This window comes from Pinus tabuliformis, chromosome Q (genome assembly GCF_031772625.1).
Source record: "Pinus tabuliformis cultivar Carrire ecotype Pingquan chromosome Q, CPIR1, whole genome shotgun sequence".
NCBI classification, from domain to species: domain Eukaryota; kingdom Viridiplantae; phylum Streptophyta; class Pinopsida; order Pinales; family Pinaceae; genus Pinus; species Pinus tabuliformis.
This window is the reverse complement of record NC_142296.1, coordinates 1,099,054,775-1,099,066,432: the sequence shown is the minus strand read 5'-3', so window position 1 is coordinate 1,099,066,432 and position 11,658 is coordinate 1,099,054,775.

Here is an 11,658-nt window from a genome sequence, read left to right as displayed (position 1 = left end):
GTGGAAAATTTTGAAAAGGGCAACTGCGCTGACGAATAATGCTTGGCTAATATGTTTTCCTCTTCTCTATCTTGGATTAGCATATATTTAAAGTCAGTGACATTTGAATGGAAAATACAATCCATTTGAATGGGAAGCCTTAAGAATAACCATGATACCTACATATATTTTAGCATCCTCATCCATGGATTCATAATTTTAATCAAATAGTATTTTTCTTTTTGATCTAATTGAGTAGAGAAGGAAAAGGGGCAAATCAATAGCGAGAAAACCAATATCAGAGGTATATATACCTGTCTCTAAAGGAAAAACCTCTACTTCTCTCAATAATTCGGGATCCCTCTTCCACCCTACTAAAATAAATAAGTTCCTAAGCATGGTTCTATAATAAAATATATAAAGGGTGAAAGAAGAGAAAGGCTTCCTGCATAGAGAGGTGAAGCAAGTAACCTTATCAGGGTACTATTTAGGCTCACTAGTAGCGAAGCAATGCTTGTGTTTCTGTAGTGACTCTACTAGGGTACTATCCAAGCTTGATGGTAGCAGAGCAACACCAAAGATGAAAAATCATACTATGGTCATCTTAAGCTCACAACTATATATTACCCTTTCCCAGATCGAAACAATTATGACTTAGCAAGTTTGTAAATGTGTTTACTCAAGAAAGGGAATAGAGGAGACTATATCCATAATAGGGCCAAATGTGGAAGCCAAGGGAATCCATACAATGAATGAATACTTCCTAAAGGACTAAGACTTTTCGCTCAAAGATAACCTAAATAGAGAAGTTGTAGTTCTACTAGTGTGTCACCAAGTGTTGTTGATGTGAAAAACACCCTCCAAAATTTTTCTTACACTTGAATTTTGGAGCCTACTGAGGATCTTGTGCTCTATAATTCTATGTTTACTTAGTGTTTGTATAATGTTTTGTAAAGTATTAAGTCTTCTTCTAAGTGTCAAAGTCACTTTCTAACACATGTTCTATCCTCAATGAATTCATAATCACGCATCTTTCTACGCAAGCTTAGATAGGCATTGTACAACTCTTGAAGGTAAGGCTTGTGCAAGAACTAGTGACTATGTGATCCATAAGCATAGTTTATTGTGAAATACTTATATACTAATAGTGCATGCTCTTCATAGACATTCTTCTGCACTTCAATTGCAATTATACTTCTATTTTGGTGAGTTTTCTCAATTGTCGCTTTGGCGCACCTTTATTTGTACAAGTGTTACTTTCATGTTTGCAACTGTCATTTTTGTTTGAAATCACTTTAATAAGTTTCATTTTCATGTTATATTCACCTTGGCATGTGTCATTTTCACTTTATTTAAACCTTTGCAAGTGTCATTTTCACTTTTCGCTTACTTTCGCAAGTGTCATCTTTTGGTGTGGGAAGTGTCGCACATTGTAGAAGCAGAGTTACAATTAATTTAAAGAGGAAAATTTGGTACCAATGGGTCTTATATATCATGTAGACATGTATTATAATCATTCCCAAATTTATGTGCGCTAACATACTAGTGTCTTCACTATCATCGCAAAGTGTATCCTAAGTGTCACACTTAGAGGAGTATGTTGTTATGTCATAAAAATAAAGGGATTATGTTGTTTCTAGGTACTAATTATTCCATGTTGTTTCGTTGATGATTTTGATTGTGTGATCATGTTCAACTCCTACCTTGGTTTCATCTTTTCCTCGCCGATACCACACTTAACTAAATTCTATAAATTTCCCTACCCAACCAACTTGGCCTCATTCTTCCCCTTAGGAACTATGCATTTCATAGTGGTAATAATCAACACTACATCCTTGCCTCTTGGAACTACGCAATGCGTAGTCACTGCCTCCCAGAACCGTGCATTGCACAGTCACAATGCTCAATCTTGGCCTCATGACCTCCACAACTACGTTGTCAAGCCTCACTGTCGGTCTCCTTTTATGCATTGCACAGTGTCAAGTAATAAGATGACTCCCTGCCTTCCTAAGGTGTGTGACTATTGTTATAGACATATTTTGGCACTGTAACCCAAAACTCATATGTCCATAAACTAAGGGCTCTTTAGTCCCTAAAAGTGTTGTTTCATACCCTAAAGGATCATGGTCAACTGATTACATCATTTCCCAGAAGTTCCACCTGAAAAACTACTCAGAACTATCCAAAACAGGACCATATTGAATGCTCCATGGTCAAGGTGCAATGCATACTGGCTGCAACACTAGCTAGGTGCGATGCATACTGAAATGGTCTTCTATAGGGTGTGATGAGCGAGAATAGACAAATGGCAGATACAGTTTTCTAAGTGGATGATCATGGAATCTTCCAGAAACTTCTCCTATGACACTTGCCTCTCTGAATTCACCCAGGGATGAGTAAGACATCAATGAAATATCCAAGTGGAACCAAGAAATATCAGTGGAATGACACTAATAAAAAACCCAGAGCTGACTCGCACCCATGCAAGACATCTATAAATGGATCCCTCATCTGAGAGATAGGGGAGGCTGGAATTTTGTATTTTGTAAGGAAGTGTTGTTGGTTTATTTGTGAGAAGAGACATTGCATTGTTGGGTGATTTGCTTATTCATGAGGTGAAGAGGGCTTCTACACTGGGAGGATGATGTTGGATTAGACAACTAGGTCGTATTCCTCTCTTTCACTATTAATAAAGTTCTTTGAGTTTTCCTCCATATAATCGTGTGTTTATGAATATTATTGTTTATGAATGCAATTGTATGGTCAATGTGTTTCTGATTCCACATTTTTTATGATGTTTTAGATGGAGATGCTTTGATGGTTTTCTGTTACTTTGACTCTACAGGTACTCTTTGAAGTGGGGCAAGTAGGAGAGGAGTGGCAAATTCTATCAAGGAAAGGAGAAATCAAGCTAGGATCAAAGCGGAAGATCCAGGTTGGTCCTCTTTTCTTCCCTCTAGTCTATCACACTTAAAGGAACTCTCGGAAGGCTTTTTTTGTTTGTTTCTAAGATAGCTACCCATCTTAGTGGGACTAGCAATTCAAATCGACACTAGTTTTCCCTTAAACAAATTGGTGACTCCTCTGGGGAACGAATAGTTTGTTTATTGTTTGCTTTATAAACTACAGACGGAGCCTGAAGTTAGCCAGCTAGCCTTCGAAACGCTTTTGCTATGAAATTGCGAAGTAGATGAATGCTGCTTCAGTCAATCTCTAGGTTGGTTTATGAATTGAACATATGAATTACAAGCATTCTAAGTGCCCTTGTGGTAGCTCAGAACCTCATAATATCTTACCTCTATGCTTTGTTTTTACTGTCCATCATTACTCAGCCTAAATCACTAAACTTAGCTGCAAATTTTGAGCAAAAACCAAGCTCAGTTTCACTCCCTAGTCCATCGCACTGTCTGTAACTGTTCATTCTGTATGCATCGCACCTCCCGTGTGTTGAAAGTGATATGCATCCCTGTTTCCCTGTGTTATAGGTGCAATGATTGAGTGATACTGCTTTCTCTTTCTGAAAGTTGGTTTTTTCTCCTTGTTTTCAGCTCTATTCAGTAATTTTGTTGTTCATGATCAGTATCTTATTGCTGGAACCTTCTTCCTTCACATATTTCAGCCTCCATTAGTTAGGAATTGTAATTTTTGTTGTGTATTTGTGAATCATTTACAGTCTTCCTTTGTCGAAAGTAGCTTAATCGAACTGTCGTTTTTGATGCAAGTGTCGTAATTATCATTTTGAATCAAAAGAAGAGTGTCGTAAAGTCTTCCTCTTCTAGATAGTTGATTGTACTTTTGTCATTGTGCTTGATTTGAGTTATTAATATTTGAAGTGTCAAAAACATTTTTCAAATTTGAAATTGAAAAGTGTCATCTTAGTCTTCCTTTCGTTTTGAAAAGAAATTGTTAGAAATGTTGCTTTGAAAGAAAATAGTTTAGATCTGTACTTAGCTTTCCTTTTTTGGCATTCACACATTAAGGAAGCAGAAATCAAATACATGCATGTGCATTTGAATTTTGACTACATGCGAAATTTGATTTAGGAAAGTGCTTTTAGTGTGTGCTCTATGCTCTCTGCTGAAAGAAAAATCATTATCTTCTTTCCTTTGTAGCTAGGATTTTCATTGCTAAAAGAACATAACGACTGTTTATCATTTTAGATTGAATATTTAGGAATTTTACATCTACATCACGCGATGAACCTTGAAAGACAAACTTCTAAACAAGATCAACTCTAAAATAAATCTCAATGAACATAAAAACGCTTTGGAACCTAACGCAACACATCTAGAAGTCTAGGTTAGAGACGTGTTCCGACGTCGTAAAACCTGGTAACTATCATTTTCATCGAAGGTTGGGTGATTCCTCCTATTTGATACAACAAGTGCCAGTACGGACTTGTGCTCCCCGTACCGTTGAGTATATATTGGGAGACCACAATAGGCTAATATCCTTTATCCTTAGGAAGCCGTGTCTTCCGCCCTATCGATCGCAATGCACTGAACATAGCATTCGGGAAGATTGACTTCCGTACATAAGTCCTTGGTAATTTCTCTATCATTTATCACCAAGGTGTATTTTGCAGTTTTGCGATCAGTTTGGTAATCCCTCTGTCTAGATTTCCAGAGTAGTCACTTTCATTCCTTTTCGACTCCTTAAAAGAAAAGGTCCATCTGAGAACTTGTCACTTCAGGCTCATTAAAAATCGAAGGCGACTAGAGTCACCTTTAGCTTTTTCTCGACTCTTAAAAATTGAAAAAGCAAGTTGCGTCAAAGTGTCTTAAAATTTATTTAAATTGGAATAACATCCCTATTCCTTTGTTGATCTAAGGTTAAGATAATGGAGTTTACCAATCAAGGAATCCCTCTTGGAGGGAATCCTATCCCTTTCTCCTCTTGGGGAGATATTGGTTCTCCATATATGGCTACATTGTCCCTTCCAGGAATCACAATCGGCTTGCCAGTAAGGCTTTTCTCTACCTCTGTTGTTCAAAACATTGTAATTCTTCAACAATCTAATCAGCAACCAGATGATACTAAAGTTACCCCTTCACCTTCTACTTCGTTTGTTTCTCCTTCCCCTTCTTCCTCTTCGCTTGGTGAAACTAGTGACACTAAAAAGCAAGTAGCTGAGAAGAAAAAGAAAGGGAAGGAGAAGAAGAAGAAGCCAGCTAAACAAGGGAACAACCATGCATCATCCAGTGAAAATCCACACACTAAACTTTCCAAACCGAAAACTCCATGCACAATTTGCAAGGGGAGCCATTGCTGTCAATATTTCCCTTGCATCCCGTGGATCTTGAGAGAATGGTCTCCCTGTTTGCACCATTCGGTGTCATCAACCTCTAACAGTCAGGTTGACAGCACACCATCAACTAGTGAAAACGAAGTGAATAGACAGAAAGGAAAGGTCAGATTTTCATGTAGGTTATGTGAAGGTGATCATACTCTTCACCGTTGTCCTTTTCTGGATGAAGCCAAAAGAATTTTGGATAACTGTCTTGCTTCACCACAGCAACTTCCACCTGAATATAGGAAACTCTTACCAAGTCCTTCACTAGTTGAAAACCGGATTGACATAACTCAATTGTCGATTGAATCACCTATCATTGAAAGTGAACCTTCTGAGTCCACACCGGACCAAAGTCAACTGGTCGAGATGGCAGTCGACCCAGTCTTGCCTTTAGAAGGCCCACCTTCGGATGATACAGTTACCAAAGAGAATGAGAACGACACCATTCAGATTCTTTTTGTTGAAACAGAGTCTAATGAACTTGGAGGTAATCCACCCATTCCTTCACAACAGGAAGAGACCCCCCCATCTTGCGAGATTTATCCAGACATTTATCCGGTACCTCCTTCGAGCAATCTAGTCATTTTCTTTGATTGGAATCAACTAGCAAAACTCTGCCTTCCATCTAATGTACCATTCTGAATCATAGTACAAGTTTACAAAGTGATCGTGTCTGGCACTATCATAGATGAAGGGGCTTCAGTGAGTATCCTTTCCTCAACTGCTTGGAAAGCACTTGGTTCGCCATTGATTTTGCCTGAAAAACAAATTTGTCGGGCTTCAACAAAGAAACCAGTCGACCATTAGGGATCCTTCCAAAGTTACCAATAAATTTGAGCAAGAAAACTGTTCATTTGAACGTGATGGTAGTCCAAGGTCCACTAGATTACAATCTACTCCTTGGATGTGATTATATATATAGCATGGAAGCTATTTTTTTCCACATTCTTTCGAGAAATGTGTTTTCCACATGAAGGCAGACTAGTGCAACTTGTTGACCAGCTTTCATTTCTTGGTTCAAACAGAGCTATGAATCAACCATCATCCCTAAATGATCTCTTCACATCAACAATGTCTCTTCGACCTTCATTCCATCCACCTAATCACAGTGAGTAGTTCGGTGAGTGTGATGAAGTTTAGGGGGCATGCACCCTAGTCTGCTTCGGCAAGCGAACCTAGAGGAAAAGAGAGATTTTCTTGGAAGGTCTTAATGCTTGGACTGAAGAGACATTCCCATATAGGTTATGTGATCAGTCTGAAACACTTATTTCCTTGTTCAAAGGTTATAATGCTTGGACTACAAAACATTCCCATGTAGGTTATGTGATCAGTCTGATACACTTATTTCTTTGTTCGTTATGTGATTGGAAGATCACACCATTCACCTTTGTCTATTTTGATAGATAAAGCAAAGGAAGAGTTTTTGTCTACCAACAAAAACAATCTTGCCTAACCGCAAGGACTTCCATTTGGTAACCTGGAAACTCTCCTTTTACTGAAACACCTGGGGGCATGCAAACCTTTACATGTAAGCGAAAAACAACCTTTGATTTTCTTAGTTTGTAGGTTCTCGACCCTTTAACCTTGTAGCTCGGTCATTTCTAGCCTGCATAAAAAGGTCATGAGCACATGTTATAGTAGTGTTTAAGCTCATTACAAAATAAATCTACCAATAGACATTATCAAAAGACTGGTAAGAGCAATGTTCCCGTAAGGTTCAAGCTTATTAAAAAATAAACCTAACACTGAGCATAGTTTCTCCTGATTCAAGCTCATTAAAAAATGAAACCACCTTTGGTAAATAATCTTTGTGATCGCTTTGCTATCAGCCCTTTTGAACCTTGGTTATGTTCCTATCGTCACCTCCATTCATTTGGCCAACCATACGCTTCCACTTGATTGTTTACCCTTTAGAGGAACAGTTGCGACGAGTGATTCTGATTGCCACCCTCTTCACACTGCCATGTTTTGAGAAGTTCCAAACTTACCTAGAACTGGTTGCTACCTAAAAATACCACTCGTTCCTCAAAAACGAGTCCCTTTTAAACTCTTTTTAAACTCGTTAAATATAAAAATATTGTCGAGCTATTGGCCATTCCAGCTCGTTAAATTAAAGGGAGTGCCATCCCTCTCATATATTTTAATCTTTTTGGACCTGAGGGATTATTAAACAAAAATATCGAGCGCTTGTCTTTGTTGGCTCGTTAAAGCTATCGAAAAGTCATCCCTTTCGTATTATTTTATACTTTTTCAGACTTAAGGGATTATGCCACGAAAAAGTACTGTTGGAGTTTCCTTTTTGTTCTTTTTCAAACTCTCTAAACATGAAAAGGACCGAGTTATCTTTGTCGGTAAACTCGTTAAAGCAATAGTGACAAACTTGTCCACCCAGACAAGAACGAGTCTCATTGACGCTAGGCTCGCTAAACACAAAGCGATAGGTTTGCCCGAAGGGCAAATTATAGACCAAGCATATGTTATCCTGCTCAAGCTTGACAAAAATAAAGAGGTACTGATCAGCAATGACTGGGGAAAAATGGAAGAAAACCTGAAGAACTTTATTGGTAGCGGGTCGCTCTTGAACATGACACTTTCACTCCATCACCATGATTGAGTTGGGTTGGGTTTTTCCATTCACCATCACCATTGGTCCTCCGTACAATCCTTGGGGTTAATGTTGCTAGTCCATATAAGTGTCGCTGGCATGTTCAAGAGAAGTCATTCAGAGAATTCACCATCCAGCAAACGCCTCATCCACTGCAATACATCCACCCTTCATTTTTCATGGCCGCCATTCCTGAACCTTATATCATCAGATCGTTTTCACCTCCAAAAAAATCATTTGCTTCGTTTCGCGTCGTAGATGTGGGATACATCAAGGCCCTCCTACAACAGGTCACTTCTTGTCGACATCATCTCACTTTCCAAGAAGTTGACTTAAAAACAACCCTTTCAGTACTTTGAAGCTTGCATGCCTCAATGGCAAGTTTCTCACTTCCGGCGATAGGTTTACATCAACGACCTTCGACCGAAAGATTTTGCGTGGTGTTCGACATCGGCTCATATATTCACACCACGTGAATTGTATTGTAGTACCTTGAGGGTCATCATCATTATCAGTGACTCCTCTCGCGTCTTTTAACAACTTACATTATTGGCTGGTAATCATGCGATGTCTTTCCATGTTCGACTTCAAAACATCTTTTCACATGGAACGACTTGTACATCGGGCGAAGATTGAACGAGTTTTGAAGACCCCAGATCTAGTTTCATCCATCCGAGCTGCAATATATTCAGGAAAAGAAAGACATCAATTGTACACATAAGCTACACAGATAGTCATCTAAGCCAGGGAAGATGACTCTTCATGCGAAGAATCACCAGTCTGCAACAGTAGACGATTGTCTGTCATATGTACATGAAAATGAATTTATAAAGTTGAGCATGGGAATGCCCGCCTTAGCTAGATCATGAAAATAATATGATGATGATGTATTGTATTGTATCTTATACATGTCACCTTCTGGTTCAAATACCTCAGATCCTCATGATAAAGCATTTCACCCGACATCAAAAGATTTATGACCTCATGCTTTAGGGGGCAGCTATTATAGACATATTTATGCACTGCAACCCCAAACTCATATGTCCATAAACTAAGGGCTCTTTAGTCCCTAAAAGTGTTGTTTCATACCCTAAAGGATCATGGTTAACTGATTACATCATTTCCCAGAAGTTCCACTTGAAAAACTACTCAGAACTGGCCAAAACAGGACCATACTGAATGCTCCATGGTCAAGGTGCAATGCATACTAGCTGCAACACTAGCCAGGTGCAATGCATACTGAAATAGCCTTCTGTAGGGTGTGATGAGTGAGAATAGACACATGGCAGAGACAATTTGCTAAGTGGATGATCATGGAATCTTCCAAAAACTTCTCCTGTGACACTTGCCTCTATAAATTCGCCCAGGGATGAGTAAGAGATCAATGAAATCTCCAAGTGGAACCAAGAACTATCAGTGGAATGACACTAATCAAAAACCCAGAGCTGACTCACATCCTTGCAAGACATCTATAAATGGATCCCTCATCTAAGAGATCGGGGAGGCTGGAATTTTGTATTTTGTAAGGAAGTATTGTCTGTTTATCTGTGAGAAGAGACATTGCATTGTTGGGTGATTTGCTTATTCATGAGGTGAAGAGGGCTTCTACACTGGGAGGATGATGCTAGATCAGAAAATTGGGTTGTAATCCTCTCTTTCACTATTAATAAAGTTCTTTGAGTTTTCCTCCATATAATCGTGTGTTTATGAATCTTATTGTTTATGAATGCAATTGTATGGTCATTGTGTTTCTGATTCCGCATTATTTATGATGTTTTAGATGGAGATTCTTTGATGGTTTTCTGTTACTTTGACTCTACAGGTACTCTTTGAAGTGGGGCAAGTAGGAGAGGAGTGGCAAATTCTATCAAGGAAAGGAGAAATTAAGCTAGGATCAAAGCGGAAGATCCAGGTTGGTCCTCTTTTCTTCCCTCTAGTCTATCACACTTAAAGGAACTCTTGAAAGGCTTTTTTTGTTTCTTTCTAAGATAGCTACCCATCTTAGTGGGACTAGAAATTCGAATCGACACTAGTTTTCCCTGAAACAACTATACAATCCCCTAACATCTCTCTCTCCTAAACTGTGCATTGTGCAATCTTAGTGGGCAAGCCTGCCTCACTAAGCTCCTCAATTGTGCAGTCTTCCTACCTAGGCATCTATCACTGCACATTGTGCAGTCATAAGCACAAGTACTCCACTCTTGGCCTTTGGAACTGTGCACTACGCAATCCCTCATCCTTCTTCCCAGTCCAGTACCCAATTCCAGCTTCATCGGTGATTTTCATGAAGTATGTTAGACTAGGAGTTTTTCGTACCGATGTTGTCTTCTCATGAGTGATTTTTAGTTGCAGGTACTATATATTGGCATGGCATGATGATGATCAAAGAAAAGGATAAGGAGATAATTCTAGAAGACACTTGTGAAGTTTAAAGACATGTTAATCATTGAACAAGAATATGAATGGACACTGGATTGAGACGAAAGTCGGAAGATCAATATCATAGTGAAGACTCCCTATTTTTAGCCCCTTGGAGGGTGAAGATGAAGAAAAAATTATATATTTCATGAAGATGAAGTATTGTATAGACCTATCATGAAGATTAAAAATAAATAAAAAAGAAGAACAACTTGGCATTGCCATCTCATCATGAAGTCCATGTCATCATTGTCAAGTTGTGACGTCTACTAGTTTCATCACAATGTCATGTGTGTCCGTATGTCTTTCCACATCATTTGTGGATGTAATGGTGTAATTATTGAAAGGAAAGGACAAAATGTAATGTGTGGAATTCCAAGAGTCATCTGTGGAATATGAAAAGTCACATAGTCATATATGGACAAAATAGTCTTTAGGAAAAGTTAAAAAGTCATATAGAAGTCCAAAGGTCACATTAGAAGTGCAAGAGTCATAGGGGATATGAATGTTCATTCCTCTTGTTATAAAATAAACCTCATAAATAAAGCAAACGGATTTTGGAGGCTTAGCCTTTGGAGAGCTAACCCTAGTTTCTGTAGTTTTGCATATGAGAGAAGATCATTCTTTGGAGAAGAAAGAAGTGAATTAATGTTCCATTATTGGAGATAGTGGCTTGTCGTTGTGACCGTCTACTTGGATTTTTCACCTAATAATCAAAAGCTCGATGAGCCAACACATTTTCATGCATGTATCATGAATATAGTAAGACCACTTTTTATATGTTTGCAATATGTGTTTTGTTCACATGTACCAAGGAAATTGAACTATTTTGGTGGCTTTGGTACTTATATTGTTAAATGTGTGTTGTGTTTGCTTTAATGATCATTGTGTCTATGTGAAATACTCCGCTATATTACTAATGAATCTTTCCATTCTCTCATGTGTATCTCTTAAGTTAATACTTTTACTTCCTTCAAAAGACTCACTCCCCTCTCTCCCCTTGTGAAAGTCTCCTTTTTACACTTTGCAATTGGTGTTTCACAGTTTCAACTTTATTGTTGATTTCAAAGGTTATGTGCATACTCTCTTATGTTATTCATTGCAGTTGAGGCAAACCTTTAAGTTATGGTGGTCGGGTTGATACTTCAGATGGGGCTCCTACTCCAAACAGTGTGAGGTATAATTAGCACTTCACATTAGGGAGACCCCCTTAGTTGATGGATTTCTAGCACCATCAATAGTATGTAATATTTAGAATCTTGGGAAGCCTCATTCCATCCATTTATCATCTTTCCCGTAGTGGTATGTCTGCCATAGAAGCACAATAATGGATGGAATGCAAGGCAAAAATTTATGGTGAACT